This window comes from Amblyraja radiata, chromosome 15, assembly GCF_010909765.2.
Source record: "Amblyraja radiata isolate CabotCenter1 chromosome 15, sAmbRad1.1.pri, whole genome shotgun sequence".
Lineage (NCBI taxonomy): Eukaryota > Metazoa > Chordata > Chondrichthyes > Rajiformes > Rajidae > Amblyraja > Amblyraja radiata.
This window is the reverse complement of record NC_045970.1, coordinates 30,843,656-30,868,171: the sequence shown is the minus strand read 5'-3', so window position 1 is coordinate 30,868,171 and position 24,516 is coordinate 30,843,656.

The window sequence follows — 24,516 nt, the reverse complement described above, 5'->3', positions numbered from 1 at the left end:
AGTGTCTTGCAACTCAAATGTTAACTTTTTTTCCTCTTTCCACAGATGCTGCCTGGTCTGCTGATTATTCTAGTATGCTATATATTTGCTGCAAGTTTATTGTAAGGCGTTCGCGTTTACTTTTTGAAATAAAGTACGCATGGGTAAACACAACAACGAGCAAAATAGTCAATCGCTTGGTTCGCGGAGTACGATTCACATTTTGAAGAAGGTCACAAAGTGCTGGAGTAACTGTAGATCCCTGGGATGGCGGGACTGTCGTATGAGGAAAGATTGAAAAGACTAGGCTTGTATTCACTGGAGTTTAGAAGGATGAGGGGGTTCTTATAGAAACATATAAAATTATAAAAGGACTGGACAAGCAGGAAAAAAAATCCCAATGTTGGGCGAGTCCGGAACCAGGGGCCACAATCTTAGAATAAAGGGGAGGCCATTTAAGACTGAGGTGAGAAAAAACTTTTTCACCCAGAGAGTTGTGAATTTGTGGAATTCCCTGCCACAGAGGGCAGTGGAGGCCAAATCACTGGATGGATTTAAGAGAGAGTTAGATAGAGCTCTAGGAGCTAGTGGAATCAAGGGATATGGGGAGAAGGCAGGCACGGGTTTTTGATTGAGGACGATCAGCCATGATCACAATGAATGGCGATGCTGGCTCGAAGGGCAGAATGGTCTCCTCCTGCACCTATTTTTTATGTTTCCATGTTACTCGGCAGGACAGGTAGCATCTCCGGGGGGAAAGGAATAGGTGACGTTTCGGGTCACGTTGGCACCCTTCTTCATACAGGGGTCCGTCTGACCTGCTGAGTTACTCTAGCTTTTCGCGTCTATCTTCGTTTTAAACCAACATCTGCCGTTCCTTCCTACACCTTTCAGACACTGTCGCCTATCCGTGTTTTCCTCAGATGCTTCCCGGCCCACTGAATTATTCCAACATTCCAACATTTTGTGTATGTTTTTGGTAAACCAGCACCTGGAAGTTCATTGTGTCTATGTGATTCATCTTTTGACAAGTTAAAAAAAAATTAAACCCATAAGATGTTTCTAAATGAAAACCGGGCTCGCAAACAGTGATGAGCCAAGGTTTCGGAAAACGCGAGTGTTTGGGCCGAATAATTAAGACTGCTGAAGTGTGCACTGTTGTGAACTGTAATTGGCGATTTTGCGTTCCAGGGAGTTTAAAGTTTATTTCACAGTGCGCAGGGGAAAAAACATCTAATTTTTTGGCGGAATGAGGAGCTGTCATTTTATCTGCACGGGGCAGATGGTTTCGAAACTAGGCTGAGCTCCGCGTGTTATCGCTTTGTAAGGACTCCATCTGACCTGGCTTCCTGGAGCAGGATAATTATACTTCTATTAACGAGATGAGATTAAGCCTGCAATGGTCGAACACCAGTTTTAATCAGGACACGGCTTTCCGGAAAAACTGTGGGGGGGGGGGGGGGGGGGGGGGGAGTGGGAGAGAGAAGGGGGGTGAGAGAGAGGGGCGGGGAGAGAGAGGGGAGATAGAGAGGGTGAAGGGAGAGAGGGTTTGAGGGAGAGAGATGAGGAAGGGGAGAGATTGAGGGGGGAGAGAGTGGGGGGAGAGGGGGTAGAGAGAGGGGGGTAGAGAGAGGGGGGGAAGAGTGGGAGGGGGGAGGGAGGGGGAAGAAAAGGGGGAGAGATAGTGTAAGAAAGGGGGAGGGTTCATAGTTTTGTCATCGTTTTTTTTCCCCTTGAAGTTGTTGGCAGTCAAACCACATGGTCCCCTTTTAATTGAAGCGTTGATTTGACACTTCCTGTGTCGGCCTCTCCCCCTCAGTTGAACGTCAAATCGTTTTCGATTGCACTAAACATCAAATATTTACGTAAACGTCTAAGAGTATGACTTGGAATGATTAAACTATTTGTTTTGTGCCCAGTCTCTGCAAATTGCATGTCGAGCTGTTTATCCCGAATGCACTGAATGCTGCATGCTGGCGATTGTAAAGTGATTATCATAGAGCCGCCACTCCAATCCACAAATGTAAGATTTATTAAGCATGGGTGGTTAGGTTGAAGCCCGGGCAATTTGGGGGGAGGGAGGGAGGGAGGGTGGGAGGGTGGGAGGGAGGGAAGGGGAAATGCTCACTTCTATTGGAGATGGATTTCAAAGTTAAAGGCGTGGGCCATACTGCGAGGAACTCTGATTGCGCTCAAACTTTAACGTTAAACGTTTTGTTTTGTCAGTCGGGATTCCCGGATCATTGCTTCAGAAATCTCCACTCTGAATTGACAGGTCAAACTCACACTTTGTTTCAAAGGGTTTTACACTCCAGTTAAGCATTAACTGCGGGGAGGGAAAAAAAATACAAAAGAGTTTGCATTGTTCTTGTACCGTGCGGGGGAGAGGAGGTCGGGCAGCGAGCCTATAATTAGATGGAAGTTTATTATATCGCCAGTATTAGCCTTCAATTCATCGGTTGTTGTCGATAATCGTCCTTCATAACATGAAATGATTTTTTTGTCTTTGTTAAAGCCGACTGTTGCATTTTTAACTTTATTCATTAAAACTGCGTTTCCTTAACTCAAAACACTTACCGGACCATGTTTATAAAGTCAAAACAGCGTTGATCGGTGCTGAATTCAACGGGCATTTTTTGGTCATAACACTAATGTATTAACACTTCAGAAATGTTTGATCTTAATTGTATAGAGCGGTTGTACAATCAACACAATAGCATCAAAGGTTACGGGGAGAAGGCAGGAGAATGGGGTTGAGAGGGACAAATAGATCAGCCATGATTGAATGGCAGAGCAGATTCGATGGGCCGAATGACCTAATTCTGCTCCTATGTCTTCTGATCATCTTCATTAAAAAAAAAAAAAAATGTTGGAATAACTCCATGGGTTTTGAGTTACTTCAGCAATTTTTGTTTTTGTAAACCGGTGTCTGCAGTTTCTTGTGTCAATACCTTAATTAGACGTGCATCGTACAGATAGATCTCCGATTGGCAATGGAATATGTATCTTTATTTCCTCTGCTTTATCTTATCCCCCACGTAAATATTCCGGCGTTGGTTCCTTTTCAGAATTAAAGCCATTAACTAACTTTTGTTTTACTGATCGGAGCGAGGTGCCGTGGGTGAAAGGTCTGTTCAAATATGTCTGAAAGTTGTTTTATGTTTGTGATGTGGTTTTCTGCATTTACATCAACCGTCGGGTAACATTATTAAACGACTTTGATTTCAAACTGCGAGGCCTATACAAACAAATGTTCTTGCATCTAGAGCAGGGGCCAGCAAATAACAAGATATCTTCAATTTTATAATGGTAATAAAAGTGCCAGGACGCATAACCATCAATTAATAAATATACAACTCCAGGTGTATGCGTCAAGAACAATGGAAGGGTTTTAGTGAGGATGGGTTTGGAGCGCCGGATTTCACATTGTAGCAACTATTTAGCCACTAGCGTTATTAGAAAGCATTATCTTACCTTAGATCCCGTCAGTTATACACCCATGTTCACAATCAGATGTTGCATTTGATAAATGTAATGTACGCTGTCTGTCAAACCCCAGATGACAAGAAATTGAATATTGTGTAGGTTATCAAAACCAACTGTACATGTACACATCAAATTAATTCTAATAAATACCGGCTAGTCATTTCCTGAACATAGTATGCAATTGATACTCCGGGCAAAATGCGATTCGCAGGTGAAATATGTCGCATTAACCCAGACCCGATGGGAAATCATGTTTATTCTGCAATCCTTTAACTTGCGGGTCATTTTCTAAACACAACTTTTGCCTCGTTCTCCTCTGACATTTTTTAAAAATTATTAAGCTGCTCAGTTAAATTCAGCGGGTACCTGAGCAGAACACAGGCCACTCGGTTTCATGCACACTTCAAACCCGATGGATGGATGTTTGCCTCAGTGCCACATTGTAAAGGGAACTGTACACTACATCATGGAGAAAGGTAGAAGACCTTGAGTGGGCAGTCGTGGAATAAAGGGACTGCAACAATCCCCCGCCTCACCGATTCTCCGGTCAGAGGCTGAAATTCGCGCAATAATCATATAAACTAAAGCAGTTAAAGCAATGCAACGCGAACTACATTTCCCGCGGTCCTCTGCTCCAATTCCGCCGGCAGTTTCGGTCGGGACTTGGGCGATTACTTCCTCCAGCGTTATTAATGCAGTAGGGGTGCGGTTCAGTGGTTTTCCCTCGGACACTATGTTAGGAGTGTTTGGGCGCGGGTTAATATCGTGTACAACAATCCCAACTGCAGCCCATCAGATTTACTGGAGTACAGACATCATCTGCACGAGAAATGATTTGTCAATTAGGTAATTTCACTGCTGGCGAAACAAAGTAGAGTATTTTCTCCTCCCAACGACCGCCCTCCGCCCCACTATTATCAATGCGAAAGGCCCGTCTGGCCAATCCCTCCATAGATGCTGCTTGATATGTTAAGTACCTCCAGCATTGTGTTTTACTCAAGATTCCAGCATCAGCAGTCCCTTGTGTCTCTAAGCTGATCTTATTGATTAAGATACTGCCAATAAAGATCCACTTCCTCAGGTTTAATAATTATTACTGCCTTTGATTTTGGTGTTTGCATTACCCACCTGTGTTCATGTCCAGTCCCCCACCCCCATCCAAAGAAGGGTCGTTTACGCCTTCTCTTGACTCGGGTCCTTTCTTTGCATTCATCTCCAAAGATCCAACTGCAAATACCACCATTTCTGTCAACTTTCCCTCTTGCTCTCAGGCTAACACACTACCACTTGGCCAACTGGACAAAATGCAAAAGGGGTTAAGTATATTTGTTCAAAAGTTGAGAATTTTATTCACAAGTATTTACTTTTCAATTGCAATTATGGAATATAACATCTGCTTTTAAACCCAGGTTGTTTCTACGCTGGTAATGTCATGGTAGAACAATGCAGAGTGGCACAGAGCTGTTGCCTGTGGTTCTACCATCTTACAGCTCCAGGGACTCATGTTTGACTCTGACATCTGGTGGTGTCTGTGCAACCATGGGGATTTTCCTTTGGGTGCTTCTGTCTCACTCCGTGGCCCAAAGATATGCTGATTGCAGTTTAAGTAGGCGGGCAGCGGGGGAATCTGGTAGGTGTTTGATAGCTGAAGGGGAGAGTGGGTTGCAGGAAATAAGTGGAGGGATGAGATTGGTCTGAAATCTCACAAGATCTCGATGGACTGAACATTCTCATGGACTATAACGGTTCAATGGTTCTTTATTGTCACATATGCACCGCACAATGAAATTCTTTTGCACGACCCATAATGCCCACTCGCCATATTTAGGCACCATTTACAAAGAAAAAGTCCAAAGTCCGAGTCCGGTCTACATGTTGGAAGTACTGGAGCATCCCCGATCCAGATAAGCCCAGGTAAGCCCTGCGACCCAATGTCCCTATCCTCATCCAACCACCTGTGGCCCACGGGGGAGGGGGGGGGGGGGGGGGGGGGGACATCCTACAGCCAACCCTCTCCTACCGGCCCACTCCACGCATCTGTCATCACCAGAATCTCCCATCTCAGCTTACCTGTCTTCGGGGCAATAAGATCTATAAAAATATGAGACTTATTTGGAAGCTAACCCAAAACTGCATCTGGTCTTGAAGCTTTTGACAGAGCAATGTGGTGGGAGCTCTGCTGTGAATCAGACTCTTCTGGGAATGTTTGGTTGAACAACACTTACTTCTGAAGCTTGGTTCCTTCCTGAGCAAGTGGACAACAAATTGCAGCACAATGGACAGAACAAGTCTAAAGAACGCTGCCATGATCCCAAATGAAATTAAGATGTAGCTCAGCTTTCCACTGTACTATTCTTGGTTTGTGCAACATGTGTCATTGTGTGGAGAGGGGGTGTATGGGGATGTGCACAGCTGGAAGGAGGTTTTTACCTTGTGTGACTGTTAACAAGTGATGATGGCTATCCTTCTACTCGATGTTATCCTGCCACTGAGATTCTGCCACTGCTACAGAGCACAGTAGGTACAAAGTCACAAGCTAGGATCAACTACTTTCAGCTGTAGACCTTGAGTTGCATGAGTTATGCAAAGTAGAGTGGGTCAGACCCAACCGAGGTATGTGTCTTTGTAAAGCTCGGGAGAAATATTGTCCCAGATCAGCAGAAGGCTCTGAATGTTCAGATGCTCCAACTAATAACAAGTGCTTTCCTTATACCTTGAACAAGTCCTTGATCAATTATCTTAATAGTCCTTCTTTGGACTGATCATCCATTGTTAAGAGGCAAGCATCTGTGGAGCTCCATTGGATAGTTTTCTGCATCAGATTGCCCACATGGATACAAGTTGCTGCACACTATGTTGATGCTGAAGATCAAAGGTTGAGATGATGTGACGTATGTTGGATTTTTCGGTAGCAAAACATGAGTGCTGTAGCTCTGGAGGGCCTCAAACAAGTTAACATTCATTGCAAGATCACCTACTCAAAGTAACCAGAAGTTAGAGAAATTTGTCACTGTCTTAAGAAATTGTGATGCTTTAATTAAAAGAAAATCTTACAACAAATTTCAGATATACACACAGTTATTTGCTTCAGTACATTGGTTCAGAACTTTTGCAAAGTCATTGGAATAATAGATTAATAATTGTGTATCCAAGAAGGTGGTCTGGATCCTGATTTAAGGGTGATCACAGAAATTTAGTTTTAGTTTTTAGTTTTAAAGATACAGTGTGGAAATAGGCCCATTGGACCACCAAGTCTGAGCTGACCAGCGATCCCATACACTAGTTCTATCCTACAGATTAGGGACAATTTAGAGAAGCCAATTAACCTGCAAATCTGCACGTCTTTGGGGTATGGGAGGAAACCGTAGTACCTGGAGAAAACTTCAAGGGAGAACGTGTAAACTCTGCACAGACATGCACCCTTAGTCAGGATTGAACCCGGGTCTCTGGCACTGTAAGGCAGCAACTCTACCGCTGCACTACTGTGCCACCCTGAATGAAATCTTTCAATCAATTTGTATGGAATATATGCAAACACATTTTTTGCTATTCCATCTTATGTTTTATATAATTTGCACTGTATTTCAGAATTCCACAATGGGTAGAGCACAGAATTTGCACATCAAATCCATACCTGTCTTATATAGAAGCAATGCAGTGAGTCCTGTTCCCCTGCTCCCCCCTCTTGCCTTACATGTTCTTCTCTTGATGATACTTATCTGGTTTGCTTTTGAATGCTGCCTATCTCTAGTATTGCTGCCAAGATGCGGGTGCTTCGATCGCTGGCTGCAGGAGCTTCGATCAACCCGACGGGTGGTTCGACTGTCCTGACCGCGGGAGAATAAAGAGGGAGAGGTTTGGAATTTGTGACCTTCCATCACAGTGAGGAATGTGGGGAATCGCAGTGGTGGATGGTTATGGTGACCTTTATGTAGTTGTGTGTTTTGTTGCTTTTTTTCCGTATGGCTGAATGGTAATTCGCATATCACTGTACCTTAATTGGTACATGTGACAATAAATGACATTTGAAACCTTTGAGATGCTAGCCGTTCACGGTGTTAAAAATAACATTGTGTTGATTTTGGACTAGAGACGTAACTGGCAGCTAGTTTATTTCAAAATAGTTTTAATGTTGGAATGGAACAGAATATGCAATGTGCGATGGAAGGCTTGCTTATGAGAACATTCCAACGTAACTTTCATGTCATGTGACTTTCCAAAGATGTATGAAGCTTGCCCACTAAAACAATAACTGCACATGAGCATCAATGTTATGTTTGCAATGCAGTTTACTGTTTCATAATACAAAGTCCAAGTGTAACAGTTAGGTAGACAAAGAAAAATTAGGGATTTTATTTTCTACTGTGGCGCAGCTGGTAGAGCTAGAACAGAGACCTGGGTTTGGAGCTGTCTGTGTGGAGTTTGCACATTCTTCCTGTGACCTCGTGGGTTTCCTCCAACATCTGAAAGACTGCAGGTTTGTCAGTTAATTGCCCTCAGTAAATTGCCCCTAATCCATAGGGACAGGATGAATAAGAATCAGGATAAGAATGAGTAAGACAGGATAACATAGAACACGGGCAAACAGGTGATTGATGGTCAATGTGGATTCAGTGGCTTGAAGGACCTGTTTCTGTGCCACAATTAAGTTGAAACTAAAGGGCCTGTCCCACTTTGGCGTCACATGTGCGCGTCACGCAGATGGTGCGCGAAAATTTTGTACATCCGAAAATCCTGGGGCACCGCGCGCGATCGCGCATCACTGCCTACATCACCACGCACCATGCACGCGTAATGCGCACATAATGTGCACAATGCGCGCATCACGTGTGCGTCACGACGCGCATGTCATGCGTCGTGATGCGTAAATGATGTAGCGTAAATGACGCGCAAATGGCGTGCGTAGGTTTTATACATCACAAAATCCTGGGGCGCCGCGCACGACCATGCGTCACTGCCTACGTCACCACACACCATGTGCGCGTAATGCGCAGCATGCACGCATCACGTGCGTGTCACGACGCGCTTCGTGCATCGTGACAAGTAAATGATGTCGCGTAAATGACACGCAAATGACGCCCAAGTGGGACAAGCCCTTTAAGGGATAGGGATGGGCAATAAATTCTGACCTTGGCAGTGACACCTAGGTCCTGGAAGATAGATAAAAATGTCAACTCAACACACAGCACTATGGTTGTAATGCAACATCAATAAAATTGCAGCACATTACACTAGATGCTACGGCTCTTTTACTGTGACAGATCTGGTTTTGATGGATGGAATTTCTGTGCACATCACAGATACAAATCTAGTATTTTATCATTATCTGTCTTTAGAGTTGCATCATTAAAATTTAGTACATGACTTTCTGAATAAAGATATGTTCAATGGATGTGAATAAAACCTGGAATTCAAACTTACGATGGACAAATCTGCAATAAATGGAAAACGGATAAGATGAACCGCAATTTGTGCAGAGACATAGTTGAAATAACAAGTTGATTTGAAGTCCAAAGATACATAAAGTACGCAGATGTAGCGTATTGTTCTTTGAAAGAGCTGGAATACATTTGATGGGACAAATGGCCTCTTTTGTGCAGTGTTACTTCACCATATGGTGAATATTCCTGGTATGAATAGGAATGATGTGAATGATTACATTTTTAACTACTTTATAATTGGACTTGGAATTTTTCAGTTTTTGCTGAATAAAAACTAAAAAACACCCGGAGGGCATACTTGTAGAAGTCTGGGGATCTTTTTTTCCATGCAATGAACACCAATCACTTAGAATTTACATTTTGACTTATTTACTTTAAGAATTATGCAGGTAACATTCAAAATCTGGGTATAAATTAGGGGTCATGGAATACGCTGGTCCCGAAGGTGATGGCAAATTTAACAAGTTAATGTGACTTTGATTTAGCGCATGTTGTTATTTATATTGATTTCAATTTAGTGGAGTTTTATAAAGACCCACAGTTCATGCAGCAATTGGCCGATTGGTTCTTTAATAACCAAAAATACTGACATTGCCAAACACTAATAACCCTCCACGGAACCAAAATGGAAAACTTCATGCCCAATCTATAACACCTCAGGGCGTTGAATACTTGGCCAGGTTGCATAATCAACTGAGAAAGAAAGGGGAAAATAAAACAAAAGTACATTTATGTTAACTGCTGTTACAAAGCTGCAAGTACTTCTCCAAGCATCTTGATAAGGATCTGGCTTAACATATTTTTCCAATTAAAAAAAAATCCTTAACAATAACAAGAGCAACCAATTTAAGGCATTAAGAAATATCCTTAACTGTTCAGTTTGCTGTTAGAGCTGCCGCCTCAAATGGTGTCTGTATGGAGTTTACACATTTTCCCTGTAACTGCGTGGGTTTCTTCCGGGCTTTCCAATTTCCTCCCACTGTCCAAAAATGTGGACTTAGTAAGTTAATAAGTCACTGTAAATTGCCCCTAGTGTGTAGTTACTGTAAGTGGCAGAATGTATGGGAGAGGGGGAAGAATAAAATTAATAATGGTAAGATTGGTGTAAAAGTGGAGGTTGATGGTTAGTATGGACTTAGTTGGCCAAATGGCCTGTTTCCTTGCTGTATCACGCTATGACTGAGTCTCAAATATTATTTTTATAATGAAGGGACTTTCTGTACAACAAAATAATTTATTTTAAATGTTCTTTGTATACCTCCTGAAGCCTGACTAACAGTATTTAACACACACAAATAGTTTTAAAACAATAAATATATATTTCAAAATAACTTTAAAGGATATACTGGACGCCTAGAAATTGGTGTGGATTCCTTTTTTGATGTACTCATGTCCATTTGGATTCATCACAAAAATTGGCCAAAAGATGATGAAATTACATTAGACTGCTTTATACTCAAGATGGGACCTGCACATTCCCCGATCAGACCAGTTTAGCTGACTGCAAATTACAGAAGGAACCAGTCCTTAAAGCTACACTCGCTTGACTCTAAAACGGCCATAACACACATGCCATGGCTGCCAAGGAGCAGAGAAGCAGCAGGGGAGAAGCTGAGATCAGTGAGATAAATGACAGAGGTAAGTGAGAATACAGTGGGAGCAGTTGGAAGCTCTAAAGGAACAGAAATATCCTACAAGGGAATGGTTTGATTTCCTCACCAGAGAGATGCCACTGGTGAGTAGATTTCTGTTCTTACTGGTCACATACATTACATGCTTCTGAGATGGCTCCCTCAATGGGCCATGAGCAGTGGTCTGAAACAAGCCCATCTGGGCAAGATCACGTTTTGGGTCATCATGAGCTCAAAACAGAAGAGAAGCAACCATCCAACAGCTAGACCTCAGCTTTAGATGAACCCTGCAATATTGCCGAACAAAACCCAAACAATATGTTTGTCTAACTAGCGAGATGCCAATGTTCGATTGACTGTTTGATTTTTGGATGATTTGACCTTTTATGGTATAAATGATACTGAAAGCACTCTAAGACTGTTGAAACACCCCCTTGCTACTTCTTCAGGTTTACCTTATAACAAATCAAGTGAAACAAAATATTCATAACTTATTGTAAAACTCAATCCATGCACCTAGTTATCTTCTCCCTTTGTTCATCTTCCGCATCTTCTTCCCCCCACCCACTTCCATCGGCCCATCATCCTCTCCCCATCCAGCTCCACCTATCACCCATCAACCTCTATTCCCCTGGCCCCTCGTACTGTAGTCGGACAATCTTTCTTCCTCCCTCTCAGTCCTAATGCAGACACTTATTCTATTGTTCTTTTTTGTTTGGTTCGTGCTGTACTTTGAAATTGCCCCAAGATTGATGAGAGGGGAAAGATTCAATGTAATAACAATATTTAAAAGGGACTTGGGCATTTACATGGTTAGCAAAGTTTAGTTTGCAACTACAACCCTTTCTCTGTGGTTGTTCCAAAGGTCACCTCCTGTCAAATCTTCCTACTCACATCCTTTATTTTCTGACAAATGAACATGATTTCCGAATATCTCTCAGGTTGCTGAAGAAATAACTACTCTCAAAGATAGACACAAAATGCTAGAGTAACTCAGTGGGCCGGGCAGCATCTCTGGAGAAAAAGGATAGGTGACATTTCGCATCGGAACCCTTCTTCAGTCATGGTTTTGACCTGAGACATCACCTATTTTTCTCCAGAGATGCTGACTGACCCGCTGAGTTACTCCAGCATTGTGTGTCTTTCTTTGGTATAAACCAGCATCTGCAATTTCTTCAAGCGTAAGGTTTAGAGGGATATGGACCTAATGTGGACAAATGAGATTAGCTTAGATGGGGTATCTTGGTTGGCATGGAAGAATTGGGCTAAAGGGCCTGCATATCTGACTCCATGACTCTATCATAAGTTTGTGATAAACAGAAATGCACAAATGGCAAACAGATCAGTTGATTCAAGGAATGTGTGGATCATGCAAAAGCTGTGCTTCTCTGTAAGGGTTTGATTTCACTGGTTGCAAGTATTTGCAAACTCATAAATGGCAGAAACTGGAAAGAATAATGGTTATTTTACTATGCTTTTTATTGCGTCTCAGGGACATATTTTCCTTGCGAGAAATCTGAGCAACATGATGTTCCATGTTGTCAGCCTAAAATTGGAAAATAATATATGAATGCCAATAAAATGCCTCCCAATACTTATGATGAACATTCCAGTATATTTCTGTGCTAAAGAAGAGCCAATTAAAACAGGAGGCATAGGAAAATATTATTAAATGATTCAGTCACTATTTGATGTCAAAGTAAAACCCTATAATCCGATGTGAAGAATGTCATAAAGGAGAGTTTTTAAAAATAGGTCTATATTCTCTGAAATTAAAAAGATTGAAAGATAACATCATTAGGAATGTAAAACACTCAAGAGGGCAAGGCAAGATAGAAGCAAAGAAGCTATTTGCTTTGGCTGGAGTGTCCACAACCAGCCAATTTTGCTTTTTGATATGGATTGAATAATTTAGGACTGAGACGTTTTTTTTAAACAAAGTAATAAAATACAAAGGGTGATAGATGGATACAGTTGAGGGTACTTTTTATCTGGAGCTGGTTGGACAAAGGCCCGAGATGAAAAGTCTAAAGATAGACACCAAGTGTTGGAGTAACTCAGTGGGTCAGGCAGCTTCTCTGGAGAAAAAGGATGGGTGTTGTTTCAGGTTGGAACCGAAATGCGGATCAGTCTGAAGAAGGGTGGAAGACTAAATGTAGATAAGTTTGAAGAAGAGTCCCAACCCAAAACATCACCTATCCATGTTCTCCAGTGATGCTGCCTGACCCATTGAGTTAGTCCGGCATTTTGTCTTACCATGAAAAAACTAAAGGTGCGGGATAAGGATCCATCCGCCTATAAAAAAACCCTCTCAACCGTATCCATCTATCACTTGCCTGGCTTTGTCATGTCCCTCCTCTCTTCTAGCTTTCTTCCCTTCCCCTCTCCCCCTGTTCCGCAACGACAATCAGTCTGAAGAAGGGTCCCGACCCGAAACATCACCTATCCATGTTCTCCAGAGGTGCTGCCTGACCTGCTGAGTCATGACAGCACAACATATCTTTTTTTTGTAAACCAGCACCTTCTGTGCCTTGTTTCTACCTAATAGTATACAAAAGAAAGGAAGTGATGATAAATATTTATACATTGCCTAGAAAGTCCCAGCTGAAGTATTGTGCACAAACCAGTGTGCTACCCTTTAACAAAAAAGTAATGTTAAACTTTAGAAAGGCAGCAAAGGAGGTGTACGAATAGGGTCTGCTGATTGGGGACATTCACCTTCCCTTCATGGTATTCCAAGATGTCAAGGATTTAGACAGGCAGGAGAGAATTATACATGTAAAAGGTGCTGAGGAATTGAAATTCCCTTCATGGTTTAGTTTAGTTTGGTTTAGAGATACAGTGCGGAACGTTGGCCCACTGCGCCAAACAGCGATCCCCACACATTAATGCTATCCTACACACACCGGAGACAGTTTATAATTATACCAAGCTAATTAACCTACAAACCTGGATGTCTTTGGTGTGTGGGAGGAAACCGGAGAACCCGGAGAAAACCCACACAGGTCATGTGGAGAACATACAAACTCCATACGGAGAGCACACGTAGTCAGGATCGAACCCGTGTCTCTGGCGCTCTAAGGCGGCAACATTACTGCGGCGGCACCGTGCCGCTTTGAAAAAATTCCTGTCTTTCCATGAAATTAATTAATATCAGCATGGTGAGCATCATGTGGCACAACGTGTGGAGTTATGGCCTTACAGCTTCAGCAACTCAGGTTCAATCCTCATCCCAGGTGCTGTCAGCGTGGAGTATGCATGTTGATCCTGTGACTATGCTAGTTGCCTGCAGATCGTTCAGTTTCTCCCCATGTCTCAAAGATGCTGGTAAATTAATTATGCTCTGCAAATTGCCTTTGGAGTGTAGAACCTGAGGAAGTCGACAACAATGTAGGGAGAATGTAAGAAAATGTGATTAATATAAGATTAGTGTAAATTAATGTCTGATGGTTGGCATGGATTCAGTGTGATGAAGGGCCTGTTTCCATACAGTATTCGCTGTGATTCTAATATTCTGTTAATTTGTCATTTTCATGTAGGGTTCCAATGAACTCATTATCCACCAACATAACATGACCAACGTTATTGAGAATTAATAACTGACCATTGAAATAAGTTCAAACTGCTGCCACACAGCTCCAGAGCTTGGGTTTGGTCATGATCTTGGGAATCTCTATATGAAGTTTGCATGTCTGCACTGTGATCATGTGGATTTCCTCTGGGTGCTCCAGTTTTCTCCTACATTCAACAACCAGCTGGTAAGTTAAGTGTTTGCTCTAAATTGCCCGTACTGTAAACATGTGGATGGGAATCCGGGGGTACTTGATGGGCATGAGAGAGAGAATAGGTTACAGGGAATTAAATGGGGAAATAGGCTTGATGGAAATGTTTTGAGACCCCACATAGATTTGAAGTGATGAATGTTCTCCTTCTATGTTATAGAAGAGAAGAACTTTCATGGTGCTTTCTTATGTTCATCCAATTTTTATCTTGGCTGCACAATGGACACAATTATTAATTTGATTGCTCCCACACTCCAAAGGCATACAGGTTTGTTGGTTAATTGGGTTAAGTAAGAATTGTAAATTATTCCTAGTGCAGGATAGTGTTAGCGTATAGGGTGATCACTTGTTGGCGTGGGGTCGTAGGGCTGAAGGGTCTGTATCTCAAAACTAAATTATCAAGTGTAAAAGAGAGGCAAAAGAGGACATTGGACCGCTGGGAAATGACACTGGGGAAGTAGTAATGGGGAAAGATGGGATGGCAGCACATTTGGAAAGTGGTGAATTCATTGGACAAAGTCAGCATGGATTTATGAAAGGTAAATCATGTCTGACGAATCTTATAGAATTTTTCGAGGACGTAACTAGTAGAGTGGATAAGGGAGAACCAGTGGATGTGTTATATCTGGACTTTCAGAAGGCTTTCGACAAGGTCCCACATAAGAGATTAGTATACAAACTTAAAGCACACGGTATTGGGGGTTCAGTATTGATGTGGATAGAGAACTGGCTGGCAGACAGGAAGCAAAGAGTAGGAGTAAACAGGTCCTTTTCACAATGGCAGGCAGTGACTAGTGGGGTACCGCAAGGCTCAGTGCTGGGACCCAAGCTATTTACAATATATATTAATGATTTGGACAAGGGAATTGAATGCAACATCTCCAAGTTTGCGGCTGACATGAAGCTGGGGGGCAGTGTTAGCTGTGATGAGGATGCTAGGAGGCTGCAAGGTGACTTGGATAGGCTGGGTGAGTGGGCAAATGCATTGCAGATGCAGTATAATGTGGATAAATGTGAGGTTATCCACTTTGGTGGCAAAAACAGGAAAGTAGACTATTATCTGAATGGTGGCCGATTAGGACAAGGGGAGATGCAACGAGACCTGGGTGTCATGGTACACCAGTCATTAAAAGTAGGCATGCAGGTGCAGCAGGCAGTGAAGAAAGCGAATGGTATGTTAGCATTCATAGCAAAAAGATTTGAGTATAGGAGCAGGGAGGTTCTACTGCAGTTGTACAGGGTCTTGGTGAGACCACACCTGGAGTATTGCATACAGTTTTGGTCTCCTAATCTGAGGAAAGACATTCTTGCCATAGAGGGAGTACAGAGAAGGTTCACCAGACTGATTCCTGGGATGTCAGGACTTTCATATGAAGAAAGACTGGATAGACTCGGCTTGTACTCGCTAGAATTTAGAAGATTGAGGGGGGATCTTATAGAAACTTACAAAATTCTTAAGGGGTTGGACAGGCTAGATGCAGGAAGATTGTTCCCGATGTTGGGGAAGTTCAGAACAAGGGGTCACAGTTTAAGGATAAGGGGGAAATCTTTTAGGACCGAGATGAGGAAAACATTTTTCACACAGAGTGATGAATCTCTGGAATTCTCTGCCGCAGAAGGTAGTTGAGGCCAGTTCATTGGCTATATTAAAGAGGGAGTTAGATGTGGCCCTTGTGGCTAAAGGGATCGGGGGTATGGAGAGAAGGCAGGTACAGGATACTGAGTTGGATGATCAGCCATGATCATATTGAATGGCGGTGCAGGCTCTAAGGGCCGAATGGCCTACTCCTGCACCTATTTTCTATGTTTCTATGTTTCTAATAAAGAAAAGACGGACAGATTGAGCAAGTTTTTTTGCCTCTGCCTTCACAGTAGAAGACACCAGCAATGTACCTGAAATATATGAGATTCAGTGGGCAGGTTAGTAGAGTTACTACAGGTGCACAACCTTTTATCCGAAGATCCAAATAACGAAAACCTCCGAATAGCGGCCATTTTTTCGGTCCTTGAAGAAAGGTCCTTGAAAACGTTCACCGAGGGCGGCCCGCAGAGGTGACAGCGGAACCTCCGGTCGGTCCTCGAAGAAAGGGGAACTAAATCCCCATTCATAAAAGAGAAGATGAGGGTATATTGCGCGGGAGGGTTAATAATTGACAATATGCTGCTGCCTGCCCGCTGAGTTAAAAAGTTCCCACGGTAGACTCACGATATACAGTGTTTCGTGAGTCTTGCGTGGGAACTTTTTAACTCAGCGGGGCAGGCAGCAGCAGATTGTCGCTCGCTTCAGTATCACCCCACCTACACCCCTCTGCCTCCCGGCCATGTGTGTGACCCCTTCCCTCCCCTCTCCAGCTCCCCGCCCATTGCACCGGCGCGGGGGCTTTGCACTGTCTTCATGTCGGCGATGCTAGCAGGTCAGTGCCAGTCACCGGAGACGTCAGGACCAACGGGACACCGACCCCCAGGCCCACTGCAAGCACGGAGATCCCAGAGACCCACAGCCAGCAGCAGCCCAGCCCCACTCCAACTACAGAGGAACCTGGGTTGCGGATGACGGGGCGCAGCTCGGGGCGTCGTAGGGGCCCATCGGGGAGCGGCCACTCAAAGCCACGACGGGAGATGTAGGGCCCTGCCCCGGTCTTGATGTTGGAGCCCCCGGCGGGCGCTAGCAAGTCCGCGGCAATTGACAGCCGCGCCGGGCGTTGTAAGGCCCCCCTCCAGGTCACTCTCAACCTCTATGATCTTTGCTCTCAACCCCGTAATTCGGGCGGGAGAAGTCGCCGCTGCCGGTGCCCCGCAAAGCAGTCTCCCACCGGAGACCGGCGAGCTCCCGGTGTCACCATCCACCGGAGTCGGGTCGCAGCAGTTCGCCCCCGCAACTCTCCACGCTCCGAAGCTGGCTAGCTCCACGGAGGTAGGTCCGTTGGTCCACAGCTCCCACCGCCACCCACCGACCCCCAGGCCCACTGCAAGCACGGAGATCCCAGAGACCCACAGCCAGCAGCAACTCCAGCCCAGCCCCGCTCCAACTCCAGAGGAACACGTAGGGGCAGAAGCTGATGGTGTGCAAGGTACGTCTTGTTCTTGGGGTGGCGGATGAGGGGGCGCAGCTCGGGCTGTGGGCGAACTGCCACTTGTCGCTGTAGCGGCCAAAGATCATAGAGGAGCACCTCTATGATCTTTGGTAGCGGCCCATCGGGGAGCGGATTCCTCTGGAGTTGGAGGGGGAGGGGGGTATTGTGCTGTTTGATCGCCCCCTGCTATCCCAGGGACAGGGAGACACAGCGGCTTTTTAGACTGGTGGGCAATCACTTTCAAAGTTCTGCCCACACAGTCAGTACACTTCTCCTACACTGTATTTCATACAAACATTTATTCTGCAAGAAAAAACGACATTGAAGACTCAAACTCGCGATCGAGTAACTGCCAGGATCAAGGGGCAAACTCGCGACCTTGCGGATATGAGCCGAGCACTCTACCACTGAGCCAGCCATTAAAATCTACGCTAAAAAATTTCCATTCCGAAGACCGACAAATTCTGAATTACGAAAAGTGTCTGGTCCCAAGGCTTTCGGATAAAAGGTTGTGCACCTGTATTACTAAAGAGAAGGTGCTTGGGAAGCTGAAAGGTCTGAAGGTGGATAAGTCACCTGGATCAGATGGACTAGTATCTGATCATCATTTCATTGTTGTGCGTAACAATCTAGGTATATTTAAATTAGCTGCTGCGTGTACCTATATCACCACACTGACAATTTCATAAACATGCTTTGATTTCTTTGAACTGCTTTGGAATAACCTGAGGTCATAAAAGGTGCTGCTTAAATGCAAGTTCCTCTTTTTTTCTGAAGCATTACAGCAAAATGGGACATGCTTCACTGCGACACTAAAATACTGCATGAATGGTCCTTTTGTTTGGTATTAAATTAGCATTGTAAGAACAGCCGCGGACACAACAAAGCATTTAGTTAAATTATGCAATAAATATTAAAAAAAAGAAGAAAACTAATGCTATAATTCCAGATCCACAATTGTTAGAATTTCCTATTTTGATAAAGACTTTGCTATGAAATGTCAAGTTAGTGTGGGGATGACTGTCTCTAATAGGAGCTCAGGAAATAAAAGCACATTTCTCATTTAATTTTTGAAACAGCCTTTTAATTATGAACCGGATAAAGAGCAGTGAGTGAAACTGGTGTGTTTGGTGACTCAAACAATGGACCAGTAACGATTCCAACAATCAAGAGACAAATCAAAAGAAGATGATTTAAAATTCCATGGATGTAATAATTCCGTGGAAGGAAATAATATTTCAGAAACTTGCAGAGCTTCTGTTTATGGAATGACATTAACATGGCACAAAATACCTAATACAATACAAAGTTCAGGAGCTGCCGAAGAGTACGGCCTCTGCAATTTCTGATTTTCCATCACCTGTTTTTGTTTAATTTCAAACTGACCTGCAGAATCACATTAGTATGCAAATCACACACATAAACCAGATGGATTTGGTTTTAATTTTAGATTGTCTGCATTGTAAAGAGGATCCTCTTTTTTTTAAATAAATAGCACTGCCTCTTCAACTGTCTACCATTGGGCTTGGGTTGGTTTACTTTCTAGCTGCATGGTCGAGATTTCTGGATTGTGCACCTGCTTTCACTTAAAACAATGTATATTAGCAGGTTTACGGAGTTTGTATATTTTCTCTGTATTTTCTCCGGGTGCTCCAGTTTCCTCACACATTCTAAAGACTTGCAGGTTAATTGACTTCTGTAAATTGTTCCTGGTGTCTAGGATTGAACTAGTAGTGGACGGGTGATCATGGTCAGCATGGACTCAGTGGGCCAAAGGACCCGTTTCCACAATGTATCTCTAAACTAAACTAAACTAAACTAAACCAAGGAGCTGCAGATGCTGGAGAGGCGATGTTTCGGGTCGGGTGTGTGTCACTAATTCTTTAAGTCTGAAGAAGGGTTATGACCCGAAATATCATCTATCCATATCCTCCAGAGATGTTGCCTGACCCACTGTTACTGTAGCACTTTGTGGTCTATATTAGTTAGTTAATATTTATTCTTTATTTTTTTATATATTTCCCAAGAGATACATGTTCTTGGTCAATTTCAAATGTTCATAGTTTATGGCAGAGTTAACCAGATTATGGGTTTCAGCAATCTATTTGAACACGGTGGCAGCAGGGATGGCTTCTTCTGTTGGATCTGATCCCATAAAAAATATATTTTCTTTCTACCTTTCATGACCTATGAATGTCCTGAGCCAACAAAGCACATTTCATGTGTAATAATTGCTGTAATTATAGAAATCGCAGCACTCAATCTACACATAGTCAGCTCCCACAAATAATGTGAGATGAAGAGAGATATTTGCTTTTGATGATATTGATTGAAGGATTGGTCTGGGATTATATCTCTGTGTCTCTACACTATCACACCAATGTTTGACCATGAGATCAGATGGAGACTCTGTTTAACGTTTCCTCAGAAAAATATCATGATGGACGACGCGGCCTTCATTCAGTGCTGCACTAGAGTGTGCTAGATTTTTGTGCATTTGAATCTGGAATCTCTGATCAGGAACAAGAATATTACCGTTTGTACCGCAACTGATACCACATTCAATCTGTCCTAACATGTTATTAACACATTGCTTTTCTAGCAAGGAAGGGGAGTTTGAAAGGAGAGTTTCGTTTCAGCTACTTGTTTGTAGGTTGCAGGAACAGAATTAGGCCATTTGTCCCAACAATTCTACACTGCCATTCAATCATGGCTGATCTATCTTTCCCACTCAATCCCATTCACCTGCCTTCTCCCCATAACCTTTGACAGCATTACGAATCAAGAATCTGTCAAGTTCAAGTTCAAGTGAGTTTATTGTCATGTGTCCCTGATAGGACAATGAAATTCTTGCTTTGCTTCAGCACACAGAACATAGTAGGCATTTACTACAAAACAGATCAATGTGTCCATATACCGTAATATAAATATATACACACATGAATAAATAATATGATAAAGTGCAAATAACAGATATTTGGTTATCAATAATCAAAGTTTTGTCCGAGCCAGGTTTAATAGCCTGATGGCTGTGGGGAAGTAGCTATTCCTGAACCTGGTTGTTGCAGTCTTCAGGCTCCTGTACCTTCTACCTGAAGGTAGCAGGGAGATGAGTGTGTGGCCAGGATGGTGTGGGTCTTTGATGATACTGCCAGCTTTTTTGAGGCAGCGACTGCGATAAATCCCCTCAATGGAACGAAGGTCAGAGCCGATGATGGACTGGGCAGTGTTTACTACTTTTTGTAGTCTTTTCCTCTCCAGGGCGCTCAAGTTGCCGATGATGCCATGATGCAACCGGTATCATGGCATCATCGGTGCTCTCTACTGTGCACCTGTAGAAGTTAGAGAGAGTCCTCCTTGACAAACCGACTCTCCGTAGTCTTCTCAGGAAGTAGAGGCGCTGATGAGCTTTCTTGATAATTGCATTAGTGTTCTCGGACCAGGAAAGATCTTCAGAAATGTGCATGCCCAGGAATTTGAAGCTCTTGACCTTTTCAACCATCGACCTGTTGATATAAATGGGGCTGTGGGTCCCCATCCTACTCCTTCCAAAGTCCACAATCAGTTCCTTGGTTTTGCTGGTGTTGAGGGCCAGGTTATTGCGCTGGCACCATATGGACAGTTGCTCGATCTCTCTTCTATACTCTGACTCATCCCCACAAGTGATACGTCCCACAACAGTGGTGTCGTCAGCGAACTTGATGATGGAGTTCGCACTGTGACCGGCTACGCAGTCATGAGTATAGAGTGAGCACGCAGCCTTGAGGTGCTCCCGTGCTGATTGTTATCGAGGCTGACACATTTCCACCAATATGAACAGACTGTGGTCTGTGAATGAGGAAGTCGAGGATCCAATTGCAGAGGGATGTCTCCAATGCCAGCATATCTCTCCTCAGATATGGGGCCCAAATCTGCTCACAATACTCCAGCTCAATTATGTTGATGGTTTTTTTGTACCATCATGGCTGAGATTGGATGACTCAAACAGAATAGGGAATACTTGATACTTAGTGTATAAGAAGGAACTGCAGATGCTGGAAAATCGAAGGTAGACAAAAATGCTGCAGAAACTCAGTGGGTGAGGCAGCATCTATGGAGCGAAGGAAAAGGCAACGTTTCAGGTCGAAACCCCGAAACATTACCTATTTCCTTCGCTCCATAGATGCTGCCTCACCCGCTGAGTTTCTCCAGCATTTTTGTCTAAGCTTGATACTTCGTTATTTTTATAGTATACCTCGCCAGGTTGCATACCTTTCAAAATAAATATACACAGAAAACCAGAAGGTTATATTGCTGAATCAAATACAGAACTCTTCAAATCCATACAGTTCAAAGTAGCCTCAAAATAATTATAGCTCCAAAACAAAGAATTAAGATGATTGTTTTTGCATATAATTCAATTCTCAGCAGCATTGATCATGTTATATTGGGGAATAATTGTTACTCTTTTGTTTGGCTTTTGATGTTTTTGTGTCATTAATTCTTTCTCTCCTTTAATCTGTGTTTTAAAAAAAAACCTATTTGTTTTAACTCTTTTTCTACTTCTTCACCTTACTTGTGTGCATGTTGTGAAAGAGACACTTTACCTCACACCGTAATTCAACTTTACCCCAACTTCCTTTTTCTTTCCCCTTCTCAAAAACGTGCCCTTCACATCTTCGGCTAACTTTGCCTCCACTCTTCTACTAAACGTTCAACTATTTTTCTTATTAAGTTAAAATGATGAGGAAAATGACCTGTCTGTCACTCTTTCCATCTCCCCATTGACCTTTTATTGGCTTTGACCTTTTCTGTTGGAGATAATTATGTGGCTTCAAAATTCACCTTATGAGAAATGAGGTACTATTTAATAAAAGGAACTGTTTAAGTTTCTCTTTTTCACGTTCACATCTCTTTCACCTCCCCTTCCCTCTTCCTCTTTGACCCTGGTCTCACTATTGGGTTTCACAATATAGAATCTGAGTTCATACCAGCCATTTCCCGGCACCGGATATTTCCTTACCAGCTATTTATAAACCTATTCCTTTTAAACATTACATATAATGCCCAGGGGTAATTTTTGCCGTGATGCTATCTTAAGAGATAGCAAGGGCCATTCCTTATACACATGTAGACAGTGCATTACCCATGTCTTTTGCAGGCAATTCAAATGATGCACTGTCTGAAAAAGGCAAGTGTATTATGCCACACAAAGCACAATGCACCTTTTCTGCTGTTAATTTGGATCAATGTCCTATTAAAGGCATAATGTGTAATTGTTGTTAATTAAACACAGACTTCGGGTCAGTCAGAGTTTAATTGCTTTGCAGGGGATCTGTTGCTGAACAGTTTTGGAACTGAGCTCATTCAGTTTAAGACTGGTGACATAATGTGCACCGTGATTAAAACATTAATGATTCGAATAACAATATTCCATTATTAGAAAGATCCCTCGCATACATTCCTGAACCTATATTTAGCTGTCCTGGATCAATTATCCATTGTCAAGGAGGTAAAACAGCCATCTTCTTGCATCAGGTTTAGGTTTATTATTGTCAGGTGTACTGAAGAACAGTAAAAAGCTTTGTTTTGCATGCTATTGAATCAGATCAGATACACTGTACAATCAAGTCAAACTCAAGAGCAAAGGAGGAGATACAGAGTATAGAATACAGTTCTATATTCTCTACAGAATGTATAGTGTGTTGCAGTGCATCAATTTCAGGGACAAAGTCCACAATGGGGTAGAGGTGAATTAGACAGTACCCCACCTTATGGAATGATTGTTCAGAAGCCTGATAACATAGGGGAAGAGTATATAAAGGAACTGCAGATGCTGGTTTATATCAAAGATAGACATAATGTGTAGAAGTAATTCAGCGGGTCAGGCAACATCTCTGGAGAAAAAGGATGAAGAGTCTTAGTCTGAAGAAAGGTCCCGACCCGAAACTTCACCCATCCGTTTTCTCCAGAGATGCTGCCTGACCCGCTGAGTTATTCCAGTATTTTGTATCTAACAAAGGGCAAGCAGTAGTTCCTGAGTCTGACGGTGCGCGTTTTCAAGCTTCTGTACTTTCCGCCGGGCGGGAGAGGGAGGAAGGAATGACCGGGGTGCGACCATTTAAAAATTATATTGACTGTTTTTCAGAAGCAACGTGAAGTGCACATGTCCCTTTCCTTCAAGAAGTTGAAATAGCCAATGGTGGTAGTCAGCTTATGATGCTCAGTTATTGCTGCTTCTAACTGCAAAAGAACTGGGTGTTGTTCCTATCCCTCAGCTGGAACCATATAACCATATAACCATATAACAATTACAGCACGGAAACAGGCCATCTCGGCCCTACAAGTCCGTGCCGAACAACTTTTTTCCCTTAGTCCCACCTGCCTGCACTCATACCATAACCCTCCATTCCCTTCTCATACATATGCCTATTCAATTTATTTTTAAATGATACCAACGAACCTGCCTCCACCACTTCCACTGTAAGCTCATTCCACACCGCTACCACTCTCTGAGTAAAGAAGTTCCCCCTCATGTTACCCCTAAACTTCTGTCCCTTAATTCTGAAGTCATGTCCTCTTGTTTGAATCTTCCCTATTCTCAAAGGGAAAAGCTTGTCCACATCAACTCTGTCTATCCCTCTCATCATTTTAAAGACCTCTATCAAGTCCCCCCTTAACCTTCTGCGCTCCAGAGAATAAAGATCTAACTTATTCAACCTTTCTCTGTAACTTAGTTGTTGAAACCCAGGCAACATTCTAGTAAATCTCCTCTGTACTCTCTCTATTTTGTTGACATCCTTCCTATAATTGGGCGACCACATTAAAAGTAACACCATCAAAAGTCATTCAGTAGACAGAGCACAGAGCAGCATGATGTAAATCATTTACATCATGTGTCATAGAATAATTAATATACAATGCAGGCAGGAGATACAGGAATTCGAGAGATACACTGCCTGGAAATTTTGTCACTTGCCGTATGGTTTTTATGAACCGCACATACATTTAAACTTGAAGATCTGTTGTCACATGCAATTGGCAGTTGTGTATATACAATGTGTTTGACATGTCTTTGTGGGCTGCATGGTGGCATCATGGTAGAGCTGCTGCCTTGCAGCGCCAAAGACCCGGATTTGATCCT